Source organism: Nerophis ophidion, linkage group LG29 (assembly GCF_033978795.1).
Source record: "Nerophis ophidion isolate RoL-2023_Sa linkage group LG29, RoL_Noph_v1.0, whole genome shotgun sequence".
NCBI lineage: Eukaryota > Metazoa > Chordata > Actinopteri > Syngnathiformes > Syngnathidae > Nerophis > Nerophis ophidion.
Genome location: NC_084639.1, coordinates 10252985 through 10268318, shown reverse-complemented (window position 1 = coordinate 10268318; position 15334 = coordinate 10252985). Strand labels below are relative to the sequence as shown.

The following is a 15334-nucleotide window of genomic DNA, read 5'->3' as shown; positions in this document are numbered from 1 at the left end:
TTCCCAAATGTATTAGCACATGCTTACTTTTACCGGCGGGTCAAATTTGTGACGTCACGAGTGACGCTTCCCTGTAGTCTTTTTCAAAATGGCGGCGGAATTATTTTTTGCTTTTGCTATGTGTAAACCAGGGGTCTTGTTCCACAGCCATACAGATCACGCTGATGGCTGTGATATAAAAAAACTTTAACACTCTTACTAATATGCGCCACACTCTGTGAACCCACACCAAACAAGAATGACAAACACATTTCGGGAGAACATTGGCTCTGTAACACTTTATAAATGCAACATAACACTTACCCTGAATGCCATGCATCTATGACTCTTGGCTATATTATACACCCCTCTAGCACCAAACCCCGCCCCGCCCCCCTCTCCATGCGTCATAATGTGTTACAGAGCCGATGTTCTCCAGAAATGTGTTTGGTGTGGGTTCACAGAGTGTGGCGCATATTAGTAAGAGCGTTAGAGTTGTTTATCCCACAACCATCAGTGTAAAAGGTATGGCTGTTGACCAAGTATGCATTGCAATGTCGTATGAGAAGCAGCGAAATGCATGCGTCCGGCCGGCACGCAGATAGCATGGTGTAAAGATGGGCGCGATGACATGTTGTAGAGCAGTGGTCCCCTACCACCGTGCCGCGGCCGCAGAATTTTTTTTATTTTTTTTTAATCCCACTCAAGTTTTTACTGCATGCCATTGGTAAGCGCAGGGGTGAGAAGAGGTTTTAAAATGATTAGCGCCTGCTTACTTTTACTGCATGCCTTGAATAAGCGCAGGAGTGAGAAGAGGTATTAAATTAATTACCGCCCCGGCAGCTATTCAAGGAAATACGGTATGTTTATGCACTTTATATTTATATATTTTTATTACCACTGTGTCCATCCATCCATCCATCCATCTTCTTCCGCTTATCTGAGGTCGGGTCGCGGGGGCAGCAGCCTAAGCAGGGAAGCCCAGACTTCCCTCTCCCCAGCCACTTCGTCTAGCTCTTCCCGGGGGATCCCGGGCGTTCCCAGGCCAGCCGGGAGACATAGTCTTCCCAACGTGTCTTGGGTCTTCCCCGTGGCCTCCTACCGGTTGGACGTGCCCTAAACACCTCCCTCGGGAGGCGTTCGGGTGGCATCCTGACCAGATGCCCGAGCCACCTCATCTGGCTCCTCTCGATGTGAAGGAGCAGCGGCTTTACTTTGAGTTCCTCCCGGATGGCAGAGCTTCTCACCCTATCTCTAAGGGAGAGCCCCGCCACACGGCGGAGGAAACTCATTTCGGCCGCTTGTACCCGTGATCTTATCCTTTCTGTCATGACCCAAAGCTCATGACCATAGGTGAGGATGGGAACGTAGATCGACCGGTAAAGTGAGAGCTTTGCCTTCCGGCTCAGCTCCTTCTTCACCACAACGGATCGGTACAACGTCTGCATTACTGAAGACGCCGCACCGATCCGCCTGTCGATCTCACGATCCACTCTTCCCTCACTCGTGAACAAGACTCCTAGGTACTTGAACTCCTCCACTTGGGGCAGGGTCTCCTCCCCAACCCGGAGATGGCACTCCACCCTTTTCTGGAGGAGAACCATGGACTCGGATTTGGAGGTGCTGATTCTCATTCCGGCCGCTTCACACTCGGCTGCGAACCGATCCAGTGAGAGCTGAAGATCCCGGCCAGATGAAGCCAACAGGACCACATCGTCTGCAAATACCACTGTGTAATGATTCATTTTTTTAATCAGATTAATCACACTTTTAATTTGTGAAAATCATTGCAAATTAATTGCTTGCATAATTTAAATTATCTTTATACATACACCAGTATACATATACATATCCGAGACGCGTTCAGTCTTCTTTCCTAGGACATGTCATCCTATAGAAACGTGTCTTCGTGATCCAAAAGGTGTCCATGTGTTCGTAAAAAAAATGTTATATCGCGGATAAAAAAAAGGCAAACTAAAAAGACCGTTGTATATCTACATACATACACACACATATATACTGCGGCATGGCTCGGTTGGTAGAGTGGCCGTGCCAGCAACTTGAGGGATGCAGGTTCGATTCCCGCTTCCGCCATCCTAGTCACTGCCATTGTGTCCTTGGGCAAGACACTTAATGCACCTGCTCCCAGTGCCACCCACACTGGTTTAAATGTAACTTAGATATTGGGTTTCACTATGTAAAGCGCTTTGAGTCACTTGAGAAAAGCGCTATATAAATATAATTCACTTCACTTCACTGTATATATCTATAGATATATCTATATATCTATATGGATCTCTCTGCAATGGCCTTGGCAGGGTCATGCTTTAAACACCCCAGTGCGACCAGGGCAGCGAAAGAGGCTCTTAAAAATCCCTTCCCCCTTCTTATAATATTTTGACTGTGTTCTGGACGCCAAGCAGGGCATCTTCCAGTCTTATAGACAAAACATGGACTACTGCGCATACGCACCCCGAGGCCACGCCTTTCCGCCCTCTGAGATTAGTTTGGAATCTGCTTTTTTTCCCTCCATCTTTTTCACACCTTGTGGCGATTTATCAGTGTTCCTGTTCGGTCTACCCCATCTGCTCGCTGTACGGTTTAAGTGCAATAACAATAAAGTTCCATTCCAGGTACTTTTTTCCAGTTAGACCTAAACAAATGATGCGACAGTAAATGTTTTGATTTGACAACACACTGGAGCAAAGTCCAGTGGAAGAAGCAAAGACTGTCTCAGACCTTCTTGTTGTTTCCACTTGCCAGCATGAATACAAACAACCTCGGTGAACATCAACAAAGTCTTGTGCTCGTGGCCATTTCCAGCCATGAGGGCTACAAAGTACTCTGTCCGTGTTGGGCGAGCTTGTGTGTGGTGGCACAGGAAACCACTGAATTATACATGCAGGAACAGGAAATTCCTCCCTTGGCCTCTTGTCACTGAGGACGACCTTGCACTAAATCAATTAGCAGCGCTGCAGGCAATCAGCGCACATCCCTGGAGAGACTCTGGCAACGTTTCTTCATTTTCATAAAGGCATTTCTCCTGCTCCATCCTTACCAGACACCTTCTACTCCTGCATGCCGTCTGCCCATAGTACAGTACGTACAGCAACATACACTATGTGGTCTTAAATGAAAACCAGGGAAAGGAGAAGACATTTTATTTGGGACCTTCTGTTTAAAAGGAATTTTCAAAATGGGGTTCCGGGTACCCCATTAAGTCATAAAAATGGGGTCCCAAAGTACGATTTTGGGGTCCCACATTGTTGTAACCGTTTTGAAAACAAATGATAAATGTATGCATTATCCTGTTATATTTCACATTCTATATGGTGTTTTGGAAAAAGGTTGTTATAAACGTTACTTAATTCTTTAAAAAATAAAAATTTTTTATGAATATGTAAATGTATTCAGTTATAAACATTCATTCACTTTCTTCTTTCCTTCATGGATCTAAACTTTATCACCGCCGGTAGGTTTTTATTTATTTGTATCTAATAAGTTGTAGGCGTCATGATCCGTGGTCTGGATCATGTTTAGTTTAGTTATTTTCTATTAGTATGGACTCCCTTTGTTGTGTGTGCGCCCTGTGAGTTAGTTTGGTCACCATGGTAACGTATTTATTTCACCTGCTGCGGGTTCCAGACGCACACCTGTTTTTGTTAATTACGTTCTTATTTAAGCCTGCCTTGTCCCGTCAGTCGGTCTTGGTCCCTTGTTTGCGGTAAGCAACTGTTCCGTTGGTTTGTTCTAGATTTCTTGTTCCCTGATCCTGTGCTAATGTTAGCATTAGCTTCTGTGCGTTTCGGCACGCATTTCTTTTGTTCTTTTCGTCTGTTTTTGCACCAGTGTTTTTGTTATTAAATCACCTTACCTTTACGTTGTTGTCCGGAGTGTCTATGTTTGCACTGGAGGAACGATACCGCATTAAAATGCGACCCACATGTGACAGTAGGTGTGTTTATTGCAGTATAAAAGTCTGAAAAGTTTTTTGCTTCAGTCATGAAATTATGATAATCGAGCATACATACTTTATTTATTTAACGCTTAGATCTCCAAAATCTATATCAAGTTTTTTTTTAATGTTGTTTTTTTGTTTGTTTTCTGCCCTTTTTGTCAAAGAAAACTATTTTTTTTAATGGCAAACACAAAAAATATTCAAAATCTTCCACAAAAAATGTTTTTCTTATTGGAATATTTGATGTGAAGTAATCGCAGCCTTGAATAGGTCAATGATTCATAAAAACATTGATTTTGATTCAATATTATGTTTTGAGCAATGGCAGTTTTAGAGAAAAAAAAGTTCTTTTTTTTATTAGTCATCATTGCAACTGTATATCTGTATGTGTGTATATATAATGAGTATATATGTATATACATGTATATATGTACTGTATATCTAAGTATTGTAATATTATTGGAATTATTGAAATTATTGAAAAAAATATATAAAATCCAAACGTTAACCACACTAGATTTGAGATTCAGAGGTGCATTGTTTGTAAACATTACTCTCTCATTACGTCAAGGAAGTAATATACATATATATATATACTGTATACATACACATATACATATATGCATATAGCTACATACATATACATACAAATATATATATACATATATACATACACATATATTACGTATATATATATATATATATATAGAGACACATTTGTGTACATGTATGAATGTGTACATATCCACATACACATGTACATATACCCATACATACGTACATATATATAAATACCATACATACATATATATTCAACACACACACACACACAAAAGGAAAGCTAAAACATACATCTGTTATTAAGCTCATGTTTGCTTTCATTTTAAAACACCAGTATTAAAAAAAAATTTACATTTTTTATCATTTATAAAATGTCCTGGCCTTTCAATGTTAGCTGGTCGGCCAACATGACACTTCTTAGGGTTTGCTGCCATTTTACTTTATTTTTATTTTATCAGCGAGATAAACACATAACCCTCGTCGTCCCCTTTCTACTTACCGCAAGAGTGTTGTAATCCTCTCTTAGCCGAGCCATTCCTGAGTCTTCCACCGTTTGGTTTCCCCGAGGACACACGCTGGACGCCACGTTCCCCACAGACTTGCTGAAGTGCACCGTGTGCAACAATGCATGGCTGCACAGGAGATCATGCGTTGATCTAAGAAGAAACAGAAGAGCGTAAAATTGTTCAACTATGCCATAATTGAGGCTCTGCACACATTTTCAAGATCTGGCTTCTCCTTGGCATGGTACACGAAGAATCAAATCATCCTCAAAAGTGTTTGTTTAAATTGAGCAGGGGTGACAATCTTTTTTTTTTCTAGAACGTATTTTCTGCGTATTTTAAGTTTGTACAAAAGTTTTGGTTGATTATACCCGGAAGTATTTTAGTATAGAAAACCCAGAATCAAACTCAAGGCCCAGGGGCCCGGAAAACCTATAAACAACGGACTGTTTCTTACTAAATGTGTTTATTCCTTCCATTCTGTCAGAAAAAAAATACACGTACTGCATGAACTTGCATACCTTTTAAACTTTAATATTATCGAATGCTGCAATTATACAGCATTATACATTATATTATGTATACAGCATTATACATTATATTATGTATGAAGCATTATACATTATATCATACAGTAATACATTCCCATCATGTTTTTTTTTTTTTGTTCAAGTACATGTAATCACTTAAATATCTGCTTAACAAATTGTACATACTGGTACATCAGTTGCCAGAACTTTACCACAAATAACAGTGGTACCATTCTTTCAGTTTACAGTAAAATGCCACAAAACCACCGTTCATTGTTACGGTAAAATTCTGGCAACTGAAATCCCAGTTTTGTTGGTCAATTTACAGTGATATAATTAAAAAACATTGTTCATTTTTACTCTAAAAGTCTGACAACTGAGATTCCATTTTTTGGTCAATTTACAGTAGTATGACTTAAAACCACTGTTCATTTTTACGGTAAGAGTCTGGCAACTGAGATTCCCGTTTTTACCGATTTACAATATGCTGTAAAAACCACCTTCATATTTTCAAAAAAATTCTGGCTGACTTTTGGATTGTTCTGTGTCGTGTTTGTGTGTCCTCTCAATAGCTCTGTTTATAGCTCTGTTCATTGTTGCTGGGTCGGGTTTGGTTCTGGAATTGGATGGCATTGTTATGGTATTGCCGTGTATTGTTCTGTTGTATTGAATACAAATAAATAAATAAATGAATAAAATAAAATAAAAATTCTGGCAACAAAGCTGCAAGGTTTTTTTCCTCTGTAAATCCTACATATTTTTTTTTTTACAGTTTATGTAAAAATGCTTCTATAATTAAACGTATAGGAAATTAATGTAATGATAAAATGGTATAATTCTACATAAATATTCATATATTATTCACTGCTACAAGCGGCCCTCACTGAAAACAAGTTTAACCCCCCTGCTTTAGAGTCACAACTTAATTCTATACGTTTCTGATTTTTGTGAATGAATATTTGTCTTATGCATCAAACATAATGTTTCAGTGGCGGTTTGAGACGTGAGGAAAATGGGAACCTTCCTTAATAACTATGAACGATAAAAAACTGAATATTGACAACATATGAACGACACCCCCTCTCAATCGACATATTTTCCAATCAACAATAATGCAAAAAAAACCCTGCCAAATATGAACAAAAAAACACCTACAATCTGATACATCTGATATATCACTAATCTTTAGAACTTTCTTGTAAAAAATCTCCTTCCGCGTCCGTCCCTGACACCCGCATTTCAGGCTGGCCACTCTAGAAAACACTCTGTGGAAATGCTCCCCACCAACGCTTTAGAAGTTACAACTTAATTCTATACGTTTATGATTTTTATGAAAGCATTTTTGTCTTATGCATCAAACAATGTTTTAGTGGCGGTTGAGACTTAAGGGAAATGGAAACCAAAGAGCTGTTATTAAAAAAACAATCGGCAATTAGTTTGCCATATGTACAGTATTTTTGCTTTAACACATTTTTGCCAGAAATGTATTTACCGCGGTGCTACATCAGCCCTGTTCGACTTCTCAACAGCTTAATGAGGCCAATTATCACCCAGGATAATGGTTATTATACAGTACATGTTCAGTTTGATTGCACATCCACTTCATCAATATTTGCCTCTCTGAAGACCTCACAGTTGAAGGTCAACATTCACCAGGAAGTCTCATTAATTACAGTGAACAATTCAGAGTTCAACAAAAGTTCCAGGGAGCTGCTTATGGATTTGCTTTCCTTTTCATTTTTATAATAGAGTGTTCCCTCAATTATTGCCGGGGTTACGTTCACGACCTCCCAGTACATGCTCAGATTTTAATGTCCACAAATTCAAACATCTTTTGAGCAGAAGGTCAATTGGGCTGTAAACAAGTACTGACCAAATTTACTGCATAAGAAGGGACTCATAAATAACTGACAAAAAATGGGAATTGAAAAGGTTGGTGTTGGAATTTTTCAAAATCGGTCTAGAAATGTTAAAGTAGTAACATTTCGAATTGAGAAATGGTATTACGGAATTCCTGGAATTTCAGAAAAAACAGAAATGTTTCCAGGTCAAAAATAAACTTTTATTCCTGATTAAAAAGAATGATTTGACCGTGCAACGGTTGAAATGCGTTGAAAGATGTGGAAGGAGTAGTTGCCAGAAAAAAGGGTGGAAATAAGGCTTTGGAAAAGAAAAAATTCTCGCAAATCCTGGAATTTTTTTTCAAGTTGGAAAATCGGAAGTCTGAATTTCCAGAATTCTGGAAAGTGTTGAAGGTGGAATGGTTTGAATAGGTTGAAAAATGTGGAAATGGTGTAAGTTTGAAAAAATGGGTGAATCGGGAACACATTTCCGGAAAAGCTGGAATTCTGGGAATTTTTGTAATTTGTCAAGAAAAAGCCTGCGATTCCCAAATAGGCTGAACAGTTTGAAGTTGGAACGGTTTGAATCGGGTAGAAAATATGTAAGGTAGAGCGCGCCAAAATCTGGAGAAGAAGAACTACAGAAATAATAATAAATAGATGAATTTTGGTGTAGAAATTGCTTTGGCGCATTAACACAGATTTGTTGTTCTAAAATAAACTAAATCAATAATAAATAATTTTCTTAAATTATCTTTCAATACATTTAAAGTGCAACCGCCTTCCGCCCGATTGTAGCTGAAATAGGCACCAGCACCCCCCGCGACCCCGAAAGGGAATAAGCGGTAGAAAATGGATGGATGGATGGATGAAAATTCAACTTCACCACTTTAGTCATATTTTTTGCACTTTCAGAAACTTCTCTATAACTTTAGCTCAGGGGTGTCTAATCTGCAGCCCGCTGGCGTGTTTATTTTGGCTGCGAGACATCACTAGTTTAATAAGGCATCTGGCCCGTGGGGTGCTTCCAACCAATCTTTTAATATCCATCCATCCATTTCCTACTGCTTGTCCCTTTTGGGGTAGCGAAGGGTGCATATCTTAGTGTATAATTGCTGCAACTTTGCTGTCAACTTGTGGACATCGTAAGCCATTCGGGTTAACGACCATGAATTGTAGTGTAAACAGAACAGCATTTTAATATATGACCCAATCCAAACAACCTTTCCCACTCATGGCGTAAATAAAACTAGCGCACAAAGTCAACATGCATGGTCACACACAACACAACCTGCTGACTGAACTTTGTGGATACTATAAAAATTGTCCGAGCACAACGCATATTTCAAAATGACACCCTTTTAAATCCCCTACAATGCTTGATGGGAAACACTATCTCCGCAGTTATCCATGTTTGGCGCATTTTAGTTGCTTGGTATTTCTGATTGATTACAACATTTTTTAAGGATGTCGTCAGGAAAGTAAACAAGAGTCGAACTTTCACATACTCTTATTATTTAATTATATTAAAATTATAAATATATGTACACATTATTATGTATTGGCTATATGTGCGTGTATATATAATGTCATTTTACATGCAATTGGCTTTCGGACACATTTTTTCAGCCCAATGTGGCCACTAAGTCACAAAGTTTGGACGCTTTAGCTCTCCTGTTTGATATTGTCATTAATGCCACAATTGGTGCAAATGTGTATTCAATCGGATTACCTGTGTGGCCAAAAGATGTCTTATGGCAACACTCCAGGTGGCGCTCACGGCCCCACAAGCAAGAAACACTCGGCAAAAAACAAATTCTACCTTAATGATTTTAAAAGGGTCATATTATGATTTGTTTCTAACTGTAAAAGACTTCCTTGTGGTCTACATAACATGTAATGGTGGTTATTTGGTCAAAATGTTGCATAGATTATGTTTTACAGACTATCTTCAAGCCGCTTTCTGACCCTCTCTTCAGAATGCACTGTTTTGTAGGCGGTTATTTACATGCCTCCACTTTGACTGCGTCTTCTCCCCGTTGTCATTGTTATAGTTTTTAGCGCTTCCATAACCAATGTACCGATAGATATAAGTTAGAAGTGTACGCTACAACCAGAGGATTGAGAAAAAGTAGGAGCTCATTGACTACAAAATCGGACTACAATGGCGGAGCAGCAAAAAACACTTTGGGTAAATCTCGACCATATAAAGGAGATATCCGCTGATGTAACAACAAGGAAAATCAACACAAATCGAGCACATTGCAAACGGCAAAGTTGTTTTATAAATATTCCCACCATGCTTCCATGGTTTAAATTAAAATATTCAGGATTTATGCAGATCCCAACTTTACAAAAACAGGTACTAATAGGTAAGAAAAGTTGGGTTTGAATGATAGGTCCCCTTTTTTTAAAGGGAAATTGCACTTTTTGGGGGGGGGGATTGTGTCTATTGTTCACAATCATGACACAAGAAGAAAAAAGGTTTGGGAGTTTTTTTTGCATTCTAACGTAAAAATTGTCTCATTTTTTGGTGGCTAGCAATGCAACTAATGGGAGCAATCAATTCTACCTCGAAATCACTTGAAAAATGCACTCAACAATACTTCATTTACGTTCCATAACCTGGAAAATAACCAAGCTGTAGCGACATTGTTATTGTAAGAGGTACTATTTATCTATCGTAGTCACACATGATGTGTATTATGATCGATATTGAAATGACTCACTCCATGGACAGTTGTCTGTTTGGGCCAGATGGCAGGGGACATTTTTTGTGGTGTATTTGGGTAAACACTCCATTTATGTCGAAATAGCTTGGCTTCAAAATCCACACTTACAGCGCCAAAGTCACTTTCACCTCACTCTCTCGGCTTCCGTCTGCTCCAAAGTCTCACCCTTCCCTTCGTGCTCGCTTCTAGAAGCAGCAGCTCATCTTCCGTATATTCAGCTTCAAAAAGATAAGGTGGTGAAGCCTCATTTGTCCAAAAATAGTCATCTTTGTTGTCTGTTGTCGATTTTGCCACGATTAGAAAACACTCGTGTTTGTTTCCGGAAGTAGGAATACATTTGCCAGAAGACAGAAGTGCGTTGCTATGGAAACAACAATAAATGCTCTAAAGATATCAGTCCCGGCAATGATTAAAATGACCAAAACACTGTAAATATTGTATATATTACATATTGTTTTGAAGGTGTCTCTTACTACATTATATACGTATATATATACTTGCAGTGTGTATATTGTACATATAATATATTGTTATGAAGGTGTCTGTTACTATATTATATATATATATATATATATATATATATATATATACATACACACACACACACTTGCAGTGTGTATATTGTACATGTTACATATTCTTATGAAGGTGTCTGTTACTACATTATATATATACTTGCAGTGCGTGTATTAAACATATTACATATTGTTATGAAAGTGTCTGTTACTACATTATATATGTACTTGCAGTGTGTATATTGTACATATTACATATTGTTATGAAGGTGTATGTTACTACATTATATATACTTGCCGTGTGTATGTTGTATATATTACATATTGTTTTGAAGGTGTCTGTTACTACATTATATACGTATATATATATATACTTGCAGTGTGTATATTGTACATATAACATATTGTTATGAAGGTGTCTGTTACTACATTATATATATACATGCACTGTGTATATAAAACATATTACATATTGTTATAAAGGTGTCTGTTACTACATTATATATATACTTGCAGTGTGTATATATACATATTATATATTGTTATGAAGGTGTCTGTTACTACATTATATATATACATTCACTGTGTATATAAAACATTAAATATTGTTATGAAGGTGTCTGTTACTACATTATCTATATACTTGCAGTGTGTATTTAAAACATATTACATAATGTTATGAAGGTGTCTGTTACTACATTATATATATACTTGCAGTGCGTGTATTAAACATATTACATATTGTTATGAAAGTGTCTGCTACTACATTATATATATACTTGCAGTGCGTGTATTAAACATATTACATATTGTTATGAAAGTGTCTGCTACTACATTATATAGATACTTGCAGTGCGTGTATAAAACATATTACATATTGTTATGAAAGTGTCTGTTACTACATTATATATATACTTGCAGTGTGTATATTGTACATATTACATATTGTTATGAAGGTATATATTACTACATTATATATATACTTGCAGTGCGTATATAAAACATATTACATATTGTTATGAAAGTGTCTGTTAGTACATTATATATATTCTCGCAGTGTGTATACAAGACATATTACATATTGTGATAAAGGTGTCTGTTACTACATTATATATATATATATATATATATATATATATATATATATATATATATATACTGTATATATATATATATATATTGTTTTAGAGGCTTAAAGGCTTCAACGGTGACTCCCAATTGCCTTGTCTCTAATAATGAATGTGAATGATAGGCGAAATTAATATCCACATCCTTCTGGACGAAGTACATGATCCAGTACTTCTTCCCTTTGAAGCGCCCAACAGTCACGGAAGATCATCAATGATGTCATCCACAGGCATGCACATTCAGTTGAAGGAGAAGTTACAGTCTTAATGACCAGCATCATTCATTCCTTCATTATTGGACGTTCTCGTGCGAGAGATGTTGACGTCATGTAACGATCTTTTAATGCTCCTCGTGTGCTGCCTTTAAAGTGGGTCATCATTAATTACTGCATGGTTGCAGCTAACGAGGCTTACCGTTAAGGGAGTGACCGGAATTGATACAGAACATTTGGTACGGTACAGAAGCGGTATCCCGTTCCTACACAGTACACATTGAGTGAGGGAATTTTACCTGCCTTGCGATCATACTTATTAAACTTGAGACCTCCGATTTTGGGAGGTGGGGGGCGCGGTTGGGGGCGGGGCGTGGTTACGAGGGGAGGAGTATATTTACAGCTAGATTCACCAAGTCAAGTATTTCATATATATATATATATATATATATATATGAAATACTATTTATTTCTATATATATATATATATAGAAATAAATCAAATAAATACCTGAATTTCAGTGTTCATTTATTTACACATTTAAACACACATTACACTCATCTACTCATTGTTGAGTTAAGGGTTTGATGTTCCATCCTTGTTTTTCCAACCATATGCATGTATAGTAGATGGCAGTATTGTCCTGTTTAAGAGTGTCACAACATTGCTGTTGACGGCTGACGAACTGCTTTACGGTAGACGAAAACGGACTGCTGCTGTTGTGTGTTATTACCGCTCTGGGAGGACGTTAATGAAACTGCCTAACAATAAACCCACATAAGAAACCAAGAACTCACCCTCGATCATTCTACAGTTATAAGGTCATTGGGCAGACATGCCGTTTATATTGTGGGAAAGCGGACGTGAAAACAGGCTGTCGACACGTCCACTGGAGCTGGAGGGGGCGTGGCCTCCAGCTCCGCCTGAATTTCTGGAAAAAATTTGTCCCGGGAGGTTTTCGGGAGAGGCGCTGAATTTCAGGAGTCCCCTGGAAAATCCAGGAGGGTTGGCAAGTATGCTTGCGATATAGTCACATGTGCGATACTGGAATATTCAGTATTGACTCTCAAATCAAAATATCGATACTTTTGATACTTTAGTCCAGGAGGTCCAAACTTTTTCCACCAAGGGACGCAGACTAAAACGTCAAAGTATGCGGGGCCATATTGAAATTTTTAATGTTAAAAAATGCTTTGTATCCTATGTCAGTTGTCCCTAACCACCGGGCCGCAGCCCGGTACTGAAGAATATTTTATTCATTTTTATTTAAAAAAAAATAAATAAAAAAATTGATTATTTGTTTTTTATTAAGTCAACATAAAAAACACAATATACGCTTACAATTAGTGCACCAACCACAAAAACCTCCCTTTTTCATGACAAAAACGTCCCTTTTTCATGACAAAGAAAAAAAATTAAAAAAATTAAAAAAATAAAGATTACCCTCCCCCCCGGGCCGCGGGACAAATTATTAAGCGTTGATCGGTCCGCGGATACAAAAAGGTTGGGGACCACTGTTCTAGGTGACTAAGCATATTATTATTATTAATTATGAGTTAGAACATTTCAGCTTTTTTCTCACTGCAAATCGATAATTATTTTCAATTTTTTTTTTTTAAACATTTTTACTGTTGTGTTTCCCCCCTCTTAAAACAGAACACAAATAATAATAATAATAATAATAATAATAATAAACAAAAATATTGTTTGGTTACACATTTAAGTTTTTATATGGTTGTTTTTCAATTATTATTTTTTTTATTAACTAACTAACTTCCGTCGGTAAAGTCTTCTGTTTGGGAAAAGATCATCTTCTTTCCAAAAACACATATTTGGGGTTAAAACAAGCTCCATCCACACACGTGTAGTTTCAAAAGTGTCTAGATCTACACACAAACGTATACACCTGCTGTCATGCACATTTTGTCCAATCAGAAGCCTGAAAAAAACAGCAAAAGCTGACTTGGTGGCATTACACCTCCTATTATGTTTATTTTGATCAACTTTAGACGTACAATACATGTACTTTATCTTTAAAACCTGCCTGCACGTACACAGAGCCCTGGGAACATTATTAGAGAGCGAATGCACGCCTGTGCTGCTGAAACCCAACACTCATAGAATATAAAGATGTTCAGCAACATGGTCATGTATTACATGTGCAGCGAAGTGTACATTATTTATAAAATCAGGACGCACTAACGAGCCAAGGAAACCATTTTGCCTGTTTAAGGGAATTATAAAGCATTTAATCATCGATACAGTGATTAATAAAGTGTAAATTGTCTTTAACATCAGTACACACTACAAAGAGGACGCTAGATTATGTTTTTTTTAGTTGCTCAGTCGCTTTTTACGCGCCAGCACGGAAGCAAGACACGTAAGTAGAGCTGTCCGATCCTGTCGGACTGCCGATATCCGCCGATATATGCTCTAAAATGTAATATCGAAAATTATCGATATCGGTTTCAAAATTATCGGTACCGGTTTCAAAAAGTAAAATTCAAGACTTTTTAAAACGCCGCTTTGTACACGGACGTAAGACGAAGTACAGAGCACATTATATATATATATGCCGGCCCAGTCACATGATATCTACGGCTTTTCACACACACAAGTGAATGCGAGGCATACTTGTTCAACAGCCACACTGAGGGTAGCGGTATGAACAACTTTAACACTGTTACAAATATGCGCCATACTGTGAACCCACACCAAACAAGAATGACAAACACATTTCGGGAGAACATCCGCACCGTAACACAACATAAACACCACAGAACAAATACCCAGAACCCCTTGCAGCCGCAACTAACTCTTCCGGAATGCTACAATATACACCCTCCGCTATGTCTTCCACCACCTCAACCCCGCCTCCTCAAACCCCGCCCACCGCAGCCTCCGTAGCAGAACCTCCAGGTTCTGTAACAGCTTCTTCCCTCAGGCCATAAGACTCTTAAAAGCATCATAATAATCTCCTCAATTCCCCCCAAAATCGTATTACCTTGCTGGAATATAAAAACAATATAACATACATCCATAAAGGTGGATGCATATGCAAAAGTGCAATATATTATCTGTATAGTATTTAATTTATTTATATCTGCACCTTATTACTCTTTTATCCTGCACTACAACGAGCTAATGCAACAAAAGTTTGTTCTTATCTTTACTGTAAAGTTCAAATTGGTAGTTATTTTTGAATGAAAGACACTGCTGTTCTAAATGCGTCCATCAGATGTCACAATAGCAATTATTTGTATCTTTGTAGATGATGCTACATATGTACAAAATAAACCACATGCTAGTGCACCAGTCGAGGAAAATGATCAAACTACATACATAACATACATGTAACATGTAATTTGATTTTTG

At 37.7% G+C, this 15334-nt stretch overlaps 1 long non-coding RNA gene across 1 annotated transcript in view; it reads right to left on the bottom strand.

The window, feature by feature from the left end:
* The window catches only part of LOC133545917 (uncharacterized), a 140078-nt gene that overhangs the window by 77407 nt on the left and 47337 nt on the right, over positions 1-15334 (bottom strand). Inside the window, exon 2 of the long non-coding RNA XR_009804941.1 lies at positions 4998-5154. This is a non-coding gene — a long non-coding RNA (uncharacterized LOC133545917). The remainder of the gene's footprint in view (positions 1-4997; positions 5155-15334) is intronic.